Source organism: Lactuca virosa, chromosome 4, assembly GCF_052849685.1.
Source record: "Lactuca virosa cultivar CGN04683 chromosome 4, Lactuca_virosa_CGN04683_v6, whole genome shotgun sequence".
Lineage (NCBI taxonomy): Eukaryota > Viridiplantae > Streptophyta > Magnoliopsida > Asterales > Asteraceae > Lactuca > Lactuca virosa.
Window position 1 is genome coordinate 143,277,736 of NC_136429.1, and position 20,568 is coordinate 143,298,303.

A 20,568-nucleotide genomic window follows, 5' to 3' on the forward strand; every position below is an offset into this window, starting at 1 on the left:
GCTCAGCAGACCCATGCGAAACACTCGCACCCCCCCCCACTTCGGACCTTCGGCCTTCCCTTCCTACTCTCGGTTCCCTCTCGGTTCCCACACTCCTAAGAGCCGAACCTCGCAGGTTCGGTCCCTATTGTCCGATTTTCGACTACTTTCGCCTCCTAAGCCCGTTTTTGACGGGATTTTTTCACCAAATTCATATTTTTATCATTTTTAACCCCCAGAACTATTATTTTAATTATTTTTCAAGGATTTATTAATTATAAATCATTATTTTACAATAAGAAGAGTATTGTACACCACAAGTGGGTCAAGTGTGCCCACTTGCCTCCTATGTGTCACTTTCTCATTGGTCCAACCTTATCCACATCACACAAACCAAGGAAAACATCCTTTCACCCTAGCCACTTACTCCAGCAACCCTCCATATAAGGAAATGTCTGAGATTTCCTTGATCATTTGCTTCACCATCAAACATTATACACTTCTTAAACCATCAAGAGGGCCTCTTTTCTCTCAACTTTCAGCCACACTTTTGATGTATTCTTGAATCATTTGTTCACTTATTGGTAAGTATTTCCTTCTAACTCAAGTGTTATTACATGTTTTCATAACACTCTTGGATCATCAACTCATATCTAAACACGAAATCGTTCTTAGGATCATCCAAAAACTTCGTGTGTTCATCAAGTGTTCTAGACTTGAAACTCATCATCTTCAACCTTCCACTCTTCAAGAAATCACTCAAGGTGAGTTCATACCCATACATTTTCTAGTTTTCTTCAGTTTTCAGGGGGGGAATACAAGTTAAAACACCAAAAATATTCAAAACTCAACTTGACAGCTTACAACAGAAACGTTGTGACCTGTTCACGAACTGTTTTACCCAACTTAAGCTGAATATCTTTCAAAACTGTATAATATGCAAATGGTTCAGGTTTATACCTTTAAAATGACTACTTGCACATCTCCATATGATTTTCCTACGATTTATGGTGATTTTTACAAAACTGCCTATCATTTCAGAAACGAATTCGGACCAGTCTGTGATTATGAACACTTTCACATAAGTTAGAGACTTCTAAAAATCATAATAAAAATTATGAGTAAACTAGACACATTTTCTAAACTCTCAGAGTTTACGAAGTTAGTTTTCGATTTCGTATGATTTTTCTATGATGATTTCAAAACCATGCAGAAAAGATAAAAACTAGTTACATAGTTTACCATATTAACAACACTTTGTAGTATGTTGAGCAAAGTGCATAACGATAAGTTTCTCAGTGTTTTGATGCATTCTTGTTAGTTTATCATCATGAACAGAAATTAGTCTCTCATGTTAAGGTTTTTCCTCCATTCATTTCGAACACATATAATACACTACATTAAGTATAGTTTATGAATTTTCGATAAAAGCATACTACATGGAAAAGGTTTTACTCTCAAAACAAATGGGTTTTTCATATACTACTTGATAAACTATAATAGTAATACTTTATGGATTTATATCACAAATGTATTTTCATAAAAGGTGATTTCACTTCCTCCACGGAAGAGGTTTTATACTCAAAACTATATGTAAACTAGTTAACGTAAGTTGTGAGACATTCTCCTTCGGGGTACTCTTAAGTACCACAGAAAATCCTGAATTAGATATAACCAGAGTCTCTTGTAGGGAGAGCGTGATAATTGTGTATAGATCTATATTGGGATTGACAACCCACACCCATGCTGCTTGCATAAGTCCGATCGGCCGATCGGGGGTGACAAATGTCATTTCGTTTCCGACGCCTGAAGAACGTCGCAGCAGGTTAATCTGTCGTAGTATGGTTATAGCGACTCACATAGGGAGTTAACAATCTTTCAAGTTTACAGGAAAAATTCTAAAATAAAAAGGGATTTTTACTTCTAAATCAAACGAGTTTATGTCGATTTAAACTTGTATGAATTACTTTAAGTATGGAAAAATACTTGTATATTCTCGGTCTTGACGTTTAAGACTACATGACTTTTTATAAGGAAAATATTGGATTTTCTTTGGAAACACATTACCATTATGAACATTATAAGTACAAAACACACACATATTCTCTGTCTTAACATTTAAGACTACATGACTTTTTATAAGGAAAATTATTGGATTTTCTTTGGAAACACATTACCATTATGAACATTATAAGTACAAAACACACATATTCTCTGTCTTGACATTTAAGACTACACGAGTTTTTATAAGGAAAAATATTGGATTTTCTTTGGAAACACATTACCATTATGAACATTATAAGTGCAAAACACACACATATTCTCTGTCTTGACATTTAAGACTACATGACTTTTATAAGGAAAATATTGGATTTTCTTTGGAAACATATTCCTGTCAAAACTACATTTCATCTAGAATTGTTAGACTTCAGCTATAATTGCTAAGTGTATATGCTAGAGTCATATAAGAATCTAGTCACAATCGACTTAGAATTGGTGGGCCCGCCTTACTTCCTGTTCCTTGTTTGGTTGTGGACCTAGGGCAGACCGATTATATTCGACAGTTTATTTAACTTAAGTTTTATATAACTTATATACACTGGTTGATTATAGAAGGAATCTACAAGTCGTTCTAGGGTACATTATTGCATAACATAGGAGAGTTCATTCCGCGTTTAATAAAGAAAATAGTGAATTTTCTGAAATCATACTCTATCGCTTTTTACAAGGAAAACGGCTTCTTTCTCAAATAAAACTCTTATGAACTCACCAACTTAATTGTTGACGCTTTTTCAAACTACTTGTATTCTCAGGAATTCAGTGAAACAGGAAATCAACCGCTTTTGAGGATGGGACGTTAAATCGTCAAACATTTCATTTTTGTCGTCATAAGTGTAATTGATTGGAAACACGTAAACACATACTATTGTATAACTTTTTCAAATTATATTTATGATGGTTGTATTTACTTTGGGCACTATTATACTCGTTGTTGTGATACTATACATGAAGTCCTCCACCCCCGGACGTTTCCGCCATCCTTGGTTTGGGGGTGTGACAGATGCGAATGGATAGTCATAGTTAATGACTTGACTCTTCGTCCAGAGTATTCTTTTCGACTTAGGGCGTCTGCTACCACGTTGGCTTTACCCGGATGATAACGAATTTCGCATTCGTAGTCGTTGAGTAGCTAGACCCACCGTCGTTGTCTCATATTAAGCTCCTTCTGGTTGAATATGTGTTGTAGGCTTTTGTGGTCTGTAAAGATAGTGCTCTTCGTACCATACAGGTAGTGTCTCCAGATCTTCAGGGCGAACACAACCGCTCCTAATTCGAGATCGTGTGTGGTGTAGTTGACCTCGTGTGTCTTCAGCTGTCTTGAGGCGTAGGCGATGACCTTGCCTCGTTGCATCATAATACAGCCGAGCCCCTGGTTGGATTCATCGCAATATACCACGAAGTCGTCTATCCCTTCGGGGAGGGATAGTATCGGTGTGGTGCATAAGGCTCGCTTCAGCGTTTGGAACGCCTTCTCTTATTTCTCTTCCCAGTCGAAGGCCACGCCTTTCTGGGTTAATGTCGTAAGGGGTTTCGCAATTCAAGAGAAGTTCTGTATGAACCTGCGGTAGTAGCCAGCGAGGCCTAGAAATTGATGAATTTCCGTATGCATCTTTGGTGCTGACCACTTCTCAATAGCTTTAATTTTGGATGGATCCACGTGGATTCCTTCTTCGCTAACCACGTGTCCTAAGAATTCGACTCTTCGAATCCAAAATTCGCATTTAGAGAACTTCGCATAGAGCTTCTCTGATCGTAAGGTTCCTAGGACTTGTCGTAATGATCACTATGTTTCTCCTTACTTCGAGAGTAGATAAGTATGTCGTCGATGAAAATGATGACGAACTGATCCAAGTAAGGACGGCATACCCTATTCATCAAGTCCATGAATACTGCGGGCGCATTAGTCAATCCGAACGGCATCACTACGAACTCGTAGTGTCCGTAACGAGTTCGGAAGGCTGTCTTCGGAACATCCTCCTCCAGCACTCGTAACTGGTGATACCCGGACCTCAGATCAATCTTGGAAAAGTAACTCGCCCCTTGCAGCTGGTCGAATAAATCGTCTATGCGAGGAAGAGGGTAACGATTTTTGATCGTAAGTTTTTTGAGTTCCCTGTAATCGATGCACATACGGAACGATCCGTCAAGCTTGGTCTTATAAAGCCCTTGCTAAGCAGTTCGTTAAGTTGACCGGACAGTTCTTGCATCTCGGCAGGTGCTAGACGATAGGGCGATTTGGCTACAGGGGTCGCCCCTGGAATTAAGTCGATCCTGAATTCGACTTGACGTTGGGGAGTTAAACTCGGTAGCTCTTCCAGAAAGACGTCAGGGAAGTCGCGTATAACGGGGAGGTCTTTCAGGTCTTTAGTTTTCTAGCTTGTATCAACAACGTGCGCCAAGAATGTACGATATTCCTTGCGCAAGTACTTCTGGGCTTGAATACTCGAGATGATACGAAGGCTCGTACTGGGTTTGTCTCCGTACAATGACATCGAAACTCTTGAAGCACATAATATCGGTACGATGGAGACTCAACCAGTCCATGCCCACAATGACATCGAAACTCTTGATTGCTACTAGTATGAGGTCGATTGGAAATGAATGATTGTCTAGTGTGAGGGTACAACCTATGTAAATTTCGTTAGAACTCTTTGTCTTTCCGTTAGCCATTTCTATGATGAAGGTTTCTTTTAGTGCTTGCGGTGTTTGATTAAGTAAGTGTTTAAATTTTTGGTTTACGAAGCTCCTCTCTGCCCCACTATCAAGTATGATACAAGCATAAGAGTTATCGAGAAGGAACGTACCCGTGACTACTGGGGGGTCTGCCACGGCTTCATTCTGGCCAATAGCAAGTAGTCGTCCTGCTCCTCCCGCATTCCCAGCTTTCGGACAGTTTCTTTTGAAGTGCCCTGTCTCGCCGCACCCGTAGCAGGCCTGGCTCACACCTGCACCGGGAACCTGGGTGATGGGTTTGGGTGGTGTTCTGCAAAATCGTGCGGTATGGCCCTTCCGGTCGCAATTAGTATAGTGCATTTCCCGGCAGGGGCCGTTATGATGGAAGGAGCACTTGGTGCACTTGGGTAGGCTCGCTGCATATGGTTTGGCTGGTACAGGGGCAACAGGAGTAGTGGCAGCATGGACAGCCACCGTCTGTTGGTTCTTGGAAGAGGGTTGAGCTGATTTGCCCTTCTTTCGATCCCAACGCTTCCTCTTGTTGTCAGCTGTTTTGGTTGGTGCGAGGACAGGCATTGTAGTTGTTGTTGGAGTAGAAGGAACCTCGTGATCGATGAGCCTTTGGGCCAATTCCTTGGCACTATCAAAGGTCGTAGGGTGTGATGCTAGAACGTTCCCTCGATATGGGGGTACCAGACCCCAGATGTATCTTTCGATTTTCTTGCTTTCGGTGGGGACCATGTTGGGACATAGAGTGACCAAGTCTAAGAACCTGGTTGTATAAGCTACTATGTCGGAACCCTTCATTTTGAGGTTCCACAGTTCCTCCTCGAGCTTCTGAATTTCGCCCCTCGGGTAGTACTCCCTTGTCATTAGGTCCTTCAGTGTATCCCAGCCCATGACGTTAGCTGCTACCAGTGAGAGTGATTTGACATGGCCGTTCCACCACGTCAGGGCCCTTCCTTCAGGACATGAGCACATCTCGAAGATTGCTTCTGTTCTCTCGATCCATTGGGACAGTGCAATGATCCCTCCGGTTCCGTTGAAGTACGTTGGTTTGCAGCTGATGAAATCTTTATAGGTACACTCCCGTGTACTTGGGTGGATTTCACCATGGCTAGAGTTTGTGCCCGTTCTAGCTCCACTTGCACCACCAGAGTTTTCTTAGGCCATGGCTGCGGTCATAGCTGCGGTCACTGCTGCTTGAAACATCACTGCATCGAAATGCGGAGGGGGTGGTGGTGGTGGAGTTTGATTCACAGGCGTGTTTCTGGTCGGACGCTTTCGAGGCGGCATCTTTTACTGAAAGTTTATAAAGATGATGATAATAGTAAGAATCAATTGCAAGTATGATGAGAGTGTTTCATGGACTAAATCACCATAGTCCAACTATTAGATAGAGGCATAACAATAGAGTAGGGAAACACAAGAGTAAGGACTTTCCAATAGATTAGATAACTGCCAATATTACTGGTATTAATGATGTAAAATGAGTTCGGGATAAGTGACCTAACAGTAGGTCTTACATCAAACCATTAGGGAAAATGTTGGCAGCTTAGAAGTCTAGTTAGAGTACTTTAAAAGTTAGGAATGTTTTACAGACAAGTGCTCCATAGAGCACAGAAAAGAAAGGCTATTCCTTAACCAAAAGAGAAAGATGAGTCGACATCTTCTACCGGCGACGGGTATCCCTCGGGCGAACCCTCAGATCTGCTAGTTGACGTACAACCTCTTGAAGATGTCACTCATGCGCCCTCTGACGTACTCGGAGTTCCATGACTTCGGCTCGGGATGCAGCTAGCTGTTGCTGCAGAGCCTCGTTGGTCCTCCTAGTTCTTTCCATAGCCTCTTCGAGTTGACGAATGCAGACCGTATTAACGCCAGAGTTGGCGTCCACTTACATCACTCGGTCTATGGCTGCACGACCTTGCTCGTCATTCCGAGCAATCCTACGGACCATAATGGGCAGGACTCGGTCAGCGGAGCCTCCCTCGCTTATGTTGTAAAAGCTTCGGTCTCCGTTGAAAGGTAAGGGCTAACCCTGCTCATCACTCCAACGATTCAAGGTTGTTGCCCACAAGGGAGTGGGACCTTGAAATGTCGGACGGGGGTTGAGGTTTGGGACTTGACCTTCTTGGGGTAGGTTGTTGACCTCTGGTTCGGAGTCGGCGCCATCCGAAAAGCCTTCTGCGAGGTGATCATCCAGAGGGACTGGGTGATCATCTTCTGGCTCATCATCAAGCCATCCACCAATGCCTTGGTTGGGATAATACGGATCGCCGGGGAAATGGAAGCTAGCCATGTTATCTACGTGAGAGTGGGGAAAAGAATAGTTAATAGACGTACTAATGAAGGTCCTTTTTAGTTTGCACATAAGTAATTATAGTAACACAAAATACTCCTATAGTATTTTAGGTTTAAGTTCTGTTCTAATGTTCTTGTTGTAGTAGTGTTGGTAAGTTTTTAGACTTGTTGCAACACTACAATCATTCTTAGGCACATGCTAGTCACTCCTCGGAAAACATAGTTGATCAGGCTATATCCCCCTAGGTTTGACTATATGTCTCTAAGCCTAATTGCATTGTTCAACAATCGTAATACTTTCGTTCTGATGTAGTATGATACTGACCTTGGTATGAATAGATGTATATATACTTAATTGAATATTTTATAATTTAAAAGTATAAATTCTTGGTCAGAGTGTTTTAATCCCGTTGCGTTTATAGTTTTTATATCTTTTATGGGTTGATATACTCAATTCACTATAAACAATGCTCTGATACCAATCTGTCACACCCCAAAACCGGAACGGCGGAAACGTTCTGGGGTGGAGGACGTCATGTACAGTATCATAACAATGCATAATAGTAAAGACAAGCAACAACATCCATTGCATTAATATAATAATTTTAATACAAGCGTGTTCTGTATAGTATGTAAGACACCAAAATGAATGATCAAAATAAAAGATGAGTCTTGTATGTGCTCCATCTTCTCAAAAGCTTCATCGGTACCTGTCTACTGGTGACCTGAAAATACAAGTTATTTTGAAAGAGTTTATCAGCATAACGTTGGTGAGTTCATAAATATTTAGTGTCCTTGCTTGTATGAAAATATATGTAACAACGTAGTGCAAATGTTAGTAACTGATTTCAAATGTTTGTAAATAGTTATACTCCCTAGAAAATCCTATATTTTCTAGTGAAATGTAGTCTTCTACCAAGACCCGACTGTTTGTATGTTTGTTCTTTTGTAAATGTAAGAGTTTCCCCAGTGAAACTATCCTTATGAAAATATAGTTTAAGACCTCACTTATGCGAGATGATTTCAAAATAACTGTAATAGTGGAAAATAATGTTTTACTTCAGCAGTGATACTGTTGGCTGAAAATGATAAAAATGCAGACTCCAGGTAGTATTAAATGTACAATACACCTCGGGGAGTCCGTTTGCCTTTAATTCTTAGATAGTTAATTAAAGGTTTGAATGTGAACTCGTATGTAACCATGCTGATCGACGGTTGAATAACTGATGACCCTCCGGTGTCATATGTAGTGAGGTAACATTCTGTCACCCCTTGGCCTTATCGGCTGGGACTGTAGCTAGCAATCGGGATGTGGGAGTGTCTGTCCCATATAAATCTATACACACAATGCCCGCTCTCCCTCCAGGAGACTCTGGTTACAAGGTGATACAACAATGCAGTGTCGTATCGAGAAGTAGTATGTCACATTTTGTTTATAGTATTCAAGAGTTTGTATAGTATGTCATAGTGTAGTGATGTTTTATCTTTACTAGTATATAGTATATTCCCTTGTATAGTGCATAGTATGGTCTCTTGTATAGTGTATAGTGTGTTCTCTTGTATAGTGTATAGTATGTATTGTTTCTCAGTGTAGTACTTATGTAGTGATTCGTAAATGTACTGACTCTTGTATGTATCGTTGTAATAGTAATAGTGAGTAGTAATCTCTTAGCTATACCTATTATAGTTAAATAGTAATGTTGTCGGTGTGCCTTCGTTACACAAAGGTACTGAACTGAAGTGAAAGCCTTTATATCCAACACATATATATATATGATATATAACTAAGATTTCAACGACATTCGGACAAATAACAGGATACCCTAAGTCCACAACCAAACAAGGAATAGGAAATAAGGTGAGCTATCAGTCCTAAGTCGTTCAAGTCTTACTTATATAAATATATTGGTGTAGATATGAGTTTGAAAATAATGCAAGTTTAAAAGAGTTTGAAAATAGTTTTAGCATTTAAAGAGTTTAATAAAAGGTTTTGAAGTGCTTGAAATCCATAAGTTTGATAGTAATTTGAAAGTAATAGAAAATCTTTCTGTTTGTTCTAGACATTAATCACATGTGATTAAAGCAATAACTAGAATGTTTCAACTTGTATTCCCCCCAATAAAAGCATTTAAAATCATTTCAAAGGTTGATTAAGGGGTATGAACTCTCCTGAAATGAGTGATGCGAATGTAAGATCGAAAAAAGGATGCTAAGTGTCAAGTGAAGTCTTGAGCACACATACGGATCCTATTTAGCATATAATGACATATATATGTATACAATTAGTGTATATTCAACTAATTAAGAAGGATAACACCCTTATAGTCTAGGAAACACTTATATGGAAGTGTTACAATCACAAAGGATTGCATAAAAGGAGTGTATGGTCACCAAATGGAGCTTTCGGTCCAAGTGGTATGTTCCTAGGAGCTTTCGTTCCTAATGGTATTTTCGGTCCAAATGGTTCTCGGTCCAAATGGTTCTTGGTCCAAATGGTTTTCGGTCCAATGACCTTTCGGTCATGGAGTTCTCGGTCTAAGGAGATTCAACCGAAAACTCATCAAATCTTGTAAAAATGATGTTTTTTTCAAGGGTTATGCTCAATGGGATCGGTTTCTAGGGTTCATGCTTAGTCTTAGGAAGGTTTAAGGCTATAAGAACCCCTTAATGAGGGTTTTCGGTCTAAGGAGATGCACTAGACCAAAAACACTTATTGTTCTTGGATAAATGATGATTTCAAGGCCTTAAACAAGAGTTTCAACTAGATAATAAGTATAGGAAAGTAATACTTACGATTTAGAGGCTAATAGATTTGATTTTGGACCAAAACACTAGTGTGTGTTCTTGGTGTTCTTGGTGTTTTGAAGAACACTTGAAGATCTATGAAAAAGAGAAGATTTCATGGATGAAATCATGTATAACTACTAGATGAAGTGTTGTATCAACAAATCAAGAGAAGAAACACTTACATTTTTGGAAGATTTGGAAGAAGCTCTTATGATACTTGAGAGAGAATGTGGGTGTTCTTGAGTTTGGAAGTAAGAAATGAGGAAGGAAGGAGTAAACTCATGTCTTAAGCATGAGTTCTCGGTCAAAGGGCGGGTTTTCGGCCCAAAACCCTCATGTTTGGCCGTAAACACCTCATTAAGGTGTTATTTGTTTTATTTGTTCCCCAATAATCCTAGAAAATACTTCCTTTCGTTTTTTCTCTCGAAGAATTAATATTAAAAACACTCAAACGAACTTTAAACCGAGCTAAAAATTAGCAGAAATGAATTTGACTTTTAATTGAAGTGTTTGACTGTAGAGTTCGTACAAATGAAAATTTCGGGTTGTCACAAAGGTTTTTTTTAATTTATGCTTCTAAATTGGTTTTGAATTTTCTTGCTTTAAACCAATATATAATATGTTGCAGACCTATGGTATTGACTCAAAGCAATAATTTGTTGCAAAATTTTGTTAAAAATGACTTTTTTGTTTTATGAATTTGTTTACTTTCTACTGGGCTTTAATCATGGGAAGTTATGTCATTTTTACTACATTGTTCACATATTCGTCAACTGAAAAAACTCTCTTGTTATGCTATAAGTTATTGCCCTTACACGAATTCTGGTATATATTTGTTCTTTTTAATAAGTTTATGTTCTTTCTCTTTCTTTTTCTTTTTAATAGTAATATTATGGTTTTACGTTTTAACTGTCTATTCATAGTTTCATTACCTGGTTGTCTATTCCATTCCATCATTTTCTCAACTATGGCCATTTCATACATCTTTAAACTCTTTGTAGGGTAAGCCCGGAATGGCAAGAATAGGCTTAAAGATTTCAAATATTCTTTTATATCTCGAGGTAACATCAACTCTTCAATTTAGTAAACTACCCAGATCCAATTATAGCATTGTACTTCAGTTATTATCTTATCGAGACCTTATACCTTGAAATTACCACATAAACTTGCTTTGTATTGCTATAAATTAGTAGATTTCATTAAAGTAGGATATGCTATAATAAACAAATTATTGCTATTTCTTGCAATTAACCATTTCTAATATCATTCTTGCAGACTGTGGGATAGCTGCCCAGTTTAGACGAGATGCTTCAATCATAGGTTAGTGAGATACTTATTTACTTTTTGGTTAATATTTTTTTTCTCTTCTATTTCAATTTACCAATTTTGTTACATCATTGTAAATCCTATAAATAGCAACACACTTTCATTAATTGTTTATTATAGCATCCTACTTTCATTCCTTTCTATTTACAACATTGTAGGTCTGAACTTAGCAGTGAGAAGCAGTCCACCAGCAGATCCAACACCGCCAACTCCAAGAATCATAGATAATTTATCTTTGAAGTAGCTACTTGATGGAATATATCATATTTGCTTAAATAACAGTTAACTTTTTTTAATCTTTTATAACTTAATGCTTTCGGTAATCAAGTTGCTGGAAGATTTAACTATTGTCTTACTGAAGATACTAAAGAGGAGATAGTCTGCAAAAATATTTATAAATCTTGTATAGATAATGTGATTGGTTTCTCATGTTTAGGCTCATACTTGAAACTACTGACTTGACAGATGTTCAATATGATGTGTTTTTGCAATTAAAATAAACTATGTTATTTCGTTTAAATTTGAGAACATTTTATGTTTATCCTTTGACAAGATATATTTTCATAAATGATTTATAGTATATCTTGCCATTGACTAAGTAAGTTCCATGCTAGTTACTTAAATGAATTAAATACAAAGAAATATCAACCAAAATTAGTGACGACTTTTTATGGTCATAAATTGGATAAAATATTGACCATTTTTCATGGTCACTAATTGGGTAAATCAGTGGCCACTTTTTATGGTCACTAATTTGACAAAACAGTGACCAATTTTTGTTAGGGTGCAAAGTCACGCTTAGATGTATTTGTGCTTTACCTACTTGTATTGTGTGATGAGTTGTCTTTCCTATAAATAGGAAGTGAGTGACACTCATTTATGTAAAGAACACTTTGAGAGCATTAGTTTAGAGAGAGAAATTGCAAGACTCATTTGTACTCTTTCTATCAATACTAATGAGAGCTAAAGCCAGATTTATTTACTTCATGTGTTCTTGATTTTGTATGATGATTCACTAGACATTTTCTTATTCCGCACATTCCATCATAATCAACACCACTATAATTGGTATCAGAGTGGGTGTTCTTGATTTGATCAAGAATTTATCCATAGTGGCAATCTTGATTTGGTGATTCTTCATGTTCTTATTGATCTTCGTGATTAGAGAGTGGCATGTGTTCTAGAAGTCGAATTTTTCCTTGATTTGATCCATAATTGAACTTTCTCTCTCTAGAATACATGTTTGTACCACTTTCCCTCTCTAGAAAACCCAAGTTCATATTCAAAGGAAAAGAAGCAATTATGGAGAAATGGATGATATAGAGTAAAGATTTTCAAGGCGAATATACTTTTGAATCTCTTCTTTATTGCTTGACTGTTGGATTGAAAAGTGAAAGTGATCTCGTTGTATTTGGAGAAAAGAATGAAGTTAGAGAATTAATTAGTTGTCCAATTTATCAAACCAAAGATTTGTTTGATCGTTTGGTTACAACATATCAAGAGAGACGAAGAAATAAGGAAGAAGTAGAAGTCATAAAAGGAATTCCTCTTGCTGAATGCAAATATGGAAGCAATAAACTTGAATTTTATGCAAGTTATCGTGAAGCTCGGGAACATGTTCTTGATGATGATCATCATCGGGTTCTTGACGTTCTTGGAGTTAATGATAAGAAGATTCAAGTTGATTCTCATGAAGATGAAAAAGTTTTTTGCTCGATTGGAGTTCAAACCGATGATATTTTGTGTTCTTGTGATTCGTTTGAAGGAATGATTCCTTATCGGAAGCCGGTGATCCAAGAAAATCACAAGTATCAAACTCTAAATGATTTGATTCAAACTCATAAAATTGAAGTTGTGGAAAGTGGGTTTGTTCATGAAATCAAGTCTTCAAGATGAAAAAGATGAGAAAGAAAAAGAAGAAGAAGATTAAACGCAAAAACAAGTGGGTTTACTCACAAAAATCGTCAAATGTTGTGAAGTCTAAATCCGTGAAACAAATTTGGGTTCCAAAGCAACAATCTCCAAAGGTTGCATTGAATTTGAAGTCAAAACCCAAAAGTGTTGGAGGTTCTTATGAAGATGTTCTTGGATCGTTGAAGAACACAAAGAACGAGTTGTACATCACGCATAGTGGGTGGTACAATGTTCAAATTGGACATTTTCTCGTTCCAAAAAAAGAACCAAGATCTTCTAAATTTGATTCGTTCGTTGCAAACGGAACCCGATTCGTCAAAAAAGTATCTCAAATTCTCAAATGGATTCCAAAGCGTCCATGATTTGGATTCGTATTTTTTCGTTTTTCATTTTTGATCGATTTGCCTCATTGGATCAAATCTGTTCATCAGAATTCACTTTGATTCAAATAAAATGTTTGATAGTATTGGTATTCGAAATTGAGCCCAATGACTGATTGATATTAAGTCCAAAACATTTGAGCCCAAAATTCTTTTGATCCTTCGTTATTAATTGAGTCCATAAATCGATTGTCTTACTCTCAGTTCTTCATTTTCCTCAATACGCATAAAAGTGTTGTACCTTCATGGTTTTCTTTATGATCGAGTTCTTGAAGTTTCGTTTTCTTTTACTGTGATTTGAATATCACTTCGATTGAGTATTGATGATTGTTGATTATAAGATCGATTGGTGATTTAGAAGCCATACTCGACTGGCAAGTCTATTAAAATCGAAGGCTTGCTGTTTTTATTTGAGTTGACTTTTTAAAGTCAAAATCATGATGTTGATGGTTTTGAAGAAATTCGATTTTGAGTTGATTGTATTGTGGTCAAGTGATGATGAAAATCGAAGGCTAGAAATTTCGATATATGAAGGTAGTTTGATTTTGGCTAATTGGAATGGTACGACTTGTGCATCTAGAGAGTTTAATATGAGAAGGTTTGAGATAGAGTCAGTAATCGATGTCGAGGTCTTAGTATTGAAGCATTGAATGGTGATTTCGAAAGATGAAGGCTCGATATCAAGATTGAATTCGATATTGAAGGTAGAATTCAAAAATCAAAGCTCAATTTGGAAGATTTTGAAAATCGATTTTAGTATGTATATTCCTATCGAAGATATGAAATTGGAAATGTAACGAATTGATTAGAGGATGGAGTATGTGCTCAATATTGATATTGATTTTGGGGATGAAATCGATAACTGATAACGAAATGTTGAGTGTGTGAGTATATGAATGACGAAATATTTTTGATGTCGACTGTAATTTGAAGTCAATGTTTCGAAGGTTTTGGTTTGGTGATTTGATTATTCGTTATCGATGGTATATGTCGACGTGGGAAGGTTCCTGTGTTATCGATGAATTTGGTTTGCTGTTGACGATGTCAAGAATCATGATTTGGACTGAGTTATGGATTTTATTTTGGGCTAAAGAACGAATGTTTAATTTTTTTGATATTGAGTTGTTGTTGATGAAAAGCGAAGGTTTTTGGAGTCGTGTATTGATATTTCAAAGATTTTGGTGTCTAAATTTCGACGGTTTTGATGGTTTGATTATAAATTTCGAAAGTTTGGTTGAGGCTTGAAGATTTTTCTTTGATCGGGAAGGTCGAAAATTTTGATTATTAGTTTCGGAAGTTTGATAACGAATTGGGAAGTGATGATAATTTCGAAGGTTTCTACCGGGTATCGACTAACAAAAGTTTTTACTAGGTATCGACTCATGACTGGGTGACTGGAAATCTTCATTACCTGGGTAACGAATTGAAGAAGAAAACCAACTTTCAAATTTGGTCCTTAAACTTTCGAAGATTTGACAACTTTTTCCCACCTTCGAAATTTGGAGTTACTTTCGATAGTTTGGAAGAAAGGAGGCAGAATTTTCGAAAAGAGTCCCTGAATTTTCGAAAGTTTGGCAGTTTATACCCATCTTCGAAAATGGGGTAATAAAAGCTGAGAAATTGAAAAATTATCATTTGTAGTCCCTGCAGTTGGTACGAACTTACACTTTATGGCCAGTTTCGTAAATGGGGGAGTGTTTCGAATCTTTGGCTATTTTTGGCGCAACGGGTCCCTGCAGAATTCAGAAAATGACAATTTTTACCCGGTTTTTGGAAAATCTTGCAACTTTCATCCAAAAAGTCAAAAATTTTCACAATTTGGAAATTTTTTGAGGTTTTTTCGTGATTGTTTTTCCGTGCAAGTTTTTCGGGAGTTTCATTTTTGGTACACATCAAGGGGGAGTATTGTCAAGTTCATTCCTCGGGCGCTTCTCACCCTTAATGGGTTTTATAATCATTTTTTGATTATAAAAGGGGGAGAATGATGGGTATTCGAAGCGAGTTTTTCGGGTATTCATTTGCGGATTTGAAGACCGGTGTTACTTCGAGGGGGAGTTTGGTCTTGATCGCGCGAGCTCGTTGGATATTGAAGTCGGACATCCAATCCTAACTTTGAGGGGGAGAATGTTAGGGTGCAAAGTCACGCTTGGATGTATTTGTGCTTTACCCACTTGTATTGTGTGATGAGTTGTCTTTCCTATAAATAGGAAGTGAGTGACACTCATTTATGTAATGAACACTTTGAGAGCATTAGTTTAGAAAGAGAAATTGCAAGACCCATTTGTACTCTTTGGTGACAACCCGAAACTTTTATCCTGTGCAATTGATCTGTATATCAATATTCAACTCAATTTTATCATCTTTTAACATCGTTTAAGAGTTAGTTTAAGTGTTCTAAGCTTGAGTACAGTCGGGAATGAGATTAGAAATGAGTCTACAAGTCGTATAGAGACAAAACCAGGCCTCACACCCTCCTGAGAGGTGTGTACGGCCGCACACCCACCCTCCAGCCGCACACTCCCCCTTATATATATAAGGAGACCCCCTTCACTCATTTCTTTCCTTTGGCTGCACTCTACTTTCTCTCACTACTTTCTCTCTCTAAAAACTTCATCCAAGAACACTCAAAGGGCCTCAAAAATGTGAACTACTCCATCATTCAACTTGTTATAGTGGTAAGACACCTGAATCTAAGCCTAAAACTCATAGTGTTCTTCGTGTTCTTCATCCTTTGAAGGTGTACGGCCGCACACCTTCATAAGGTGGCCGCACACACCTTAAAGCTCTCCAAAGTGAAGAGCTTGGCCTTCGTTCACTAGTAGGACTTGGTATTAGCACAAGAACACCTCAAAATCGACATTTCGGGCACAAATAAGGAGTGTACGGCCGCACACACCCTCTGTACGGCCGCACACTCCTGTGTGCAACCGCACACACAGCCTGGCAGCACACCCTGGCCGCACACCCACTCAAATGGTTGTACACCTCCCTTGTTTGATCATATAGGGTCCCGACAAGCATTTCTAAGTCTATAGGGTGGTTTCCCATCGTGTTTTATCATGAAATGCCTTAATCTAATACGTATATGCATTATGATATGTTAATAGGATCCACTTTTGTACAAAACACCAGTTGATACTCAGTACTCGAAACCGATCGTACATCAGAATCCTACGTCAAACTGTGAGGTCATACCCCTACGCTTTTATAAGTTTTTATAACGTTTTCAGGGGGGGAATACAAGTCAAACATAAAGGTTTTCACATCACAAAAACTAATGCTATTACAATGGTTTTACGTTAAACATTTAGATACTTTATCCCTTCTGTAGTATGCGGAGCATAAGGGATGTTTTCTAAACATAGTTGCATAGTTTTCCGAATGGTTCTCAAACATAACTTATCAATCAAACTATAATAGGTATAGTTTGGAGATTTCATTTCCAGTTTTCAGAAGCAAACTCCATGCAAGTCACATATATAAACTATGAACGATTTAGTTTATCTATACGAATAACGAGAGTATCTTACCAGATAATTATTTTGTATAATTATTATACTCCACATTGTTTACCAACGCTTTCGAACTCGAAAACAACTGAACTACACGTAATCTAGTTAATACAGGATTGTGAGACTAATATTCGTTATGTCCTTCGGGGTACCAATAAATTTTCTCCGGAAGTATAACCAGAGTTTCCTGGAGGGAGAGCGTGAAATTTGTGAATAGATCTATTCGGGACTGACAATCCCACACCTGCACTGTTAGCTACAGTGGGGCGGGCACGCCCGGGGTGACAAATTTTGTAATCGTACGACGTCTGAAGAAACGTCAAGGAGGTCACGGGTCATATTAGCGTGGTTATCCGACTCACAATATGTAAAACTAACCTTTGTTTACGGGATTACTTCTTCCATGGTTTTATTTTATAAAACTACCTATCTACTTACTGGAAGGTATTCCAACGATCTAATTCTTAGTTTTATTTGAGTAATAAAACTACTTATCTACTGGTGGTAACCAGGGTTTTCAAATGAAACTTACTTTTATTCAAGTATTCAGCGAACATGTTAGAAAATATTGGATTTTCTTGGGAAGCATGCATACCTATTTCTGAACTCGATAACAAATGTTTTCGATACGAAACGATATTTACTTATAGTAAAAAGGAATAAATTTTACTAATTCAATGACTAGTTTCCAATACAAAAATACGCTTATGAACTCACCAGCTTTAATCTGACCCGTTTTCAAAATCACTTGTATTCTCAGGGCAACGATAGACAGGTACCTCCGATCACTTTTGGAGAAGACAGAGCATCTTGAAGTCCAGTCTTTATCTTTTTGTTGTTTTTGAATACAATGATATGTACAAATTATGTTTTCAAACAAATGTAAATATTTATATTGCAATGTAATGGTTGTGTTTACTTTGATTGCTATGATACGATTGTTGTGATACTACGCATGACGTCCTCCGCCCCGGAACGTTTCCGCCTTCGGTTCCGGGGTGTGACAGTTTGGTATCAGAGCTATTGTTTATAGTGAACTAAGTATACCGAACCTTACATGGTATACAACTATAAACATTAAGGGGCTAAAGTGCTCTGAACTAAAAGTATACTTTTCAAAATACAAGTATTTTCACAAAAAGTATATAAGTATACCTATGTACCAGAAACAGTCTCATAAATAGAACAAAACAAAAGTATTTGGGTGTTGAACAACATGTGCTTAGGAGTGATTGTGGAGTTGCAACAGGCCTAAAACTTACCAAGTATCCATATAACAAGTCATCGAAAGAATAAGGCAGTCAAACTTAAAATACTATAGGAGTATTTTACTAGAGTCAAATTCATCACAGAAATTCACTTTCAAGTGTTGCTACTCATTCCTTTAGCCATAATTTATTTGCATTGGTAGTCTTTCCTTGCTTATCACTTAGTAGAACACTCTAGCTATCATATTGAGATATATATTCTTGTTTCATATCTCTTGATTCGATTCAGAGGACTTACCATCCTCATCTTCCTGATCCTTTTTAGAACAAGATGCCTCCAAAGAAAAGACCCAGCAAAAAGAACAACGATCCTCCAACAAATTCAGCTCCTCCACCACCTCAATTCGATCCCGCTATGTTTCAGGCGGCTGTTACTGCTGCGGTGGCTGCCGCGATGTCACAGATAAATTCTAGTGGATCTGGCGGGCAGGGAGGTGGTACTCATCCTGAAGGGAGTCAAGGGAACCAGAAGGAGTGCTCCTATAAAGACTTCATGAACGCAAAACCCACATCCTTCGACGGCACTAGAGGTGTTATTGCCTTGACTCGATGCTTCGAAAAGATCGAGTCTATCTTTGAAATCTGCTCTTGTTCTGAGGCCAACAAGGTGAAATTTGCCGCTTGCACTTTCACCAACAAAGCGTTGACCTGGTGGGATGGCCGGGTCAAGTCCCTGACCCTGCCAATAGCAAATGCTATGGGTTGGGAGAGCTTGAAAGGGCTCATGCTAGCTGAGTACTGCCCACGGCGCGAAATGCAGAAACTGGAACACGAACTCCAGAACCTAAAAATGAAGGGTTCCAATATTGCTGCTTACACATCTAGGTTCGAAGACCTAGCACTTCTCTGTCCGGGGATGGTCGCTCCGGAAAGCAAAAAGGTTGAAAGATACATTTGGGGACTGACCCATCCAACGAAAGGAAATGTCTTGGCTGCTCGGCCAACTACGTTCGATAGCGCCAAGTGCCTGGCGCAGACTCTGATCGATCATGGAGTCGATCTCGATGAAGTGACAGCCACTCCTGAACCGGCTAAAGGGAGTGGTGAGAAAAGAAAATTCTAGAAACAGAAAAAGGGTCAGTCTTCGCAGTAGCCCTCAAAGAAGCAACATACGGTAGTAGTTCACGCTGCTACTACCCCTGTCGCTGCTCCAGCAACTCAAGCACCTACCAGTAGGTATACTGGTACCCTCCCATGGTGCAATAAGTGCAGTTATCATCACCGCATCCCTGGTCCATGTCGTGAGATGGTCTGCAACAACTGTGGTAAAAAGGGCCACCTGGCTAAAGGTTGTAGGAACCCAACTCAACCAACCGATCAGGCCTCTGGAGCAGGTGTTGGTCAAGCCTGTTACGGCTGTGGGGAAGTTGGGCATTTTAAGAGAAACTGCCCCAAGGCAGCAACAACTGGCAACACCGGGAGAGTACTATCTATGGGGCAAGAGGAGACTGTGGCTGACCCTACCGTTGTGACGGGTACGTTCCTCCTCGATAACTCTTATGCATGCATTCTTTTCGATTCTGGAGCTGAAAGAAGTTTCGTTAGTCATGCATTCAAGCATTTTCTTAAACATAAACCTCAACCCTTAACTGAAACATTTACCATCGAAATGGCTAATGGTGAGAAGCAGAGCACTAATGATATAATCTGCGGTTGTACTCTTACCCTGAACGATCATTCCTTTCCCATCGATCTTATGCCGGTATCCATCAAGAGCTTTGATGTCATCATCGGCATGGACTGGTTGAGCTCCAATCGTGCTGATATTCTTTGTTTCGAGAAAGCTATCCGTCTCAATCTTCCCTCTGGTGAAACCCTCATGATTTACGGAGATAAGCTTAGCTCGAACCTTCGTATCATCTCGTGCATCAAAGCTCAGAAGTACCTGCGGAAGGAATGTCATGCGTTTCTAGCTCACGTCGTTAATGAGACTCAAAAAGTTAAAGACCTCAAGAGTCTGCCCGAAGTCTGCAACTTCCCTGATTTCTTCCCTGAAGACCTCCCAGGAATTCCTCCCGAGCGTCAAGTCAAGTTTCGTATCTACTTAATCCCTGGAGCTACCCCCGTAGCTACATCTCCATATTGCCTAGCACTAGCAGAAATGAAGGAGCTATCTAGTCAGCTCAATGAGCTGCTCAGTAAAGGATTCATCAGACCGTGTTTGTCACCCTGGGGAGCCCCGATCTTATTCGTGAAAAAGAAGGATGGATCCTTTCGAATGTGTATCGATTATCGAGAGCTGAACAAGCTCACTGTCAAAAACCGTTACCCTCTTCCTCGAATCGATGCTCTCTTCGACCAGCTCCAAGGAGCCAGCTACTTCTCGAAAATAGATCTAAGATCAGGGTACCATCAGCTACGAGT